This window comes from Lipotes vexillifer, unplaced genomic scaffold, assembly GCF_000442215.2.
Source record: "Lipotes vexillifer unplaced genomic scaffold, Lipotes_vexillifer_v1.1 scaffold1112, whole genome shotgun sequence".
NCBI lineage: Eukaryota > Metazoa > Chordata > Mammalia > Artiodactyla > Lipotidae > Lipotes > Lipotes vexillifer.
The window spans coordinates 322,334-324,242 of record NW_006789373.1 but is presented as its reverse complement, the minus strand read 5'-3'; positions in this window follow the sequence as shown (position 1 = coordinate 324,242).

Below are 1,909 nucleotides of genomic sequence, written 5' to 3'. Positions count from 1 at the left end.
TCTTTCCCTTGCAGTCCTCATTTTAAAGCCAACCCCTTCATTTGTGTTCCGTCCTCCGCCCAGCAGTATTCGCTGAGATCCACATTCCTCGTTGATCCCTCTTCCAAGAAATAAGGGGGGAAGGGAATCATTTCTGGAACCCACGGGGAAGAATTTGCCTCCCAGGAACAAAGTCACAGAAGAGCCCCTGAATTCCCTGAGGTAATCTCCATTGAATCAAAACACAAAGAGGGAGGCTAATTCAATTAGCAAGTGATGCCTTGTCCTAGAATAAACTTCTTGGACTAGAAAGGGCGGGGGACCCTTAAGGACTGGTGCCCAGACTGTCGACAGGGAAAATATTGGCAATGCTTGGAGCCTCTGCCACCCAAGGGACAATGGCTGTTCACTTGAGAATTACTTATTGAAAAAGTAACAAAGTGTTAGGCTCTTTAGGACACAGAGTTGTGTTCACAAGATAAAGCACACTGATAAAACACGGAGAAAGGGAAGAGATAAAAATATTCTTCAGGGTAATGGGGGTCTAAAGTACAAAAGAGCTTTGGGGGAACATTTCACGTTCTGACTTTTAAGTGAATTGAAAACACAGTTCTTGAAAGAAATGCATCTTGAGAGTGCACTCAGCGTAGAGCAGGGAGTTCGTATAAGACAATTTTGGGGGGAAGGGGAGGTTATGTATTCAATCTCCAATGTGGTGTCTTGCGTGTAATAGCACCAGAGAAATGTTTACTGGATAGAACATTATTTCAGTATAGATTGGGGTCATATTTTCACTCTCTTGAATTTAAAAAAGATACTCAGAATATTAGAGCTGATGCTTTGATCTTGATATTGTCAAACATCTTATCCAGAGCCCCAGTATTACTCTATTTAGATGGGATGAGCAGCTCATGGAGAGTCCGGGTTCTGTTGCTAGGCCCTTCCTCTGTAGCGGCCCCTGAGCAATCTTGAAGAAACCCAAGGACTTGGGGTGCACGGTTTGGAAGCCTCCCGTCTAGCACCTCTGTTTTTATAGGTGAGGAAACTCAAAGTGTGTGGGAGTCAGAGCACAGTGCTCTTTCCACCACACCGAGGTGAGGTCCTACTAAAAGGTGTTCCTGTCCATTTCTTTTCCATGCCTGTGAATGCTTTGTTCCGGGCCCGTGATGTACAGTGAAGGAGCATGGGACTGGAGGTCAGACAGACCTGGGTCTGAATGCTGGCTCTACACTTATTTGCCTTGTATTCTTGGCAGATTACTTAATTTCACTGAGCTTCCACTTCCCTTACCAAGTGGGGATAAAATGCACATTTTAGATCTTAGCAATGTACGGAAAGTGCCTGGTATGTGTCTTGGGCTCAGTATGTATATGTATAGGTTAGTGCCCTCTTTCAGGCAAGCAATCGAATACTTGAATACGGAGACAAGAGAGGTAGAGGGCACTATCAGAATAATAATAATAATAATAATAATAATAATAATAATAATGGTACATAGCACTTACTATTTGCCACATTCCATACTTGGCACATCACATATGTTAACTCATTTAACCCTCAGAATAACCCCATGCAGGAGGTGCTGTGTTTTATCCCCATTTTACAGGGAAGGAATCGAAGGCACAGATGGGTGAAATAAGCTGTTCAAGGTCGCAAAGCTAACAAGTAGGGAAGTTGGGGTGTAAATCCCGATGACATGATTCAGAATCATGCTCTTAATCAACGTACCATTACTGCACAGGATAGGAGGCAAGGGAGGGCCAGAGTGGAGGGATATGGGAGGGCTTGGTTGGTTTGGGTAAGAGGACCATGAAGATCTGGCATTAAGGGGTGTGTTTACATGGACAGAGATATCTAGGAGAAGGTATCTCAAGGTTCTAGAGCGAGAAACTGAGGTCTCTCTCCCTCTTTATATATAAAGAGGGAAAGA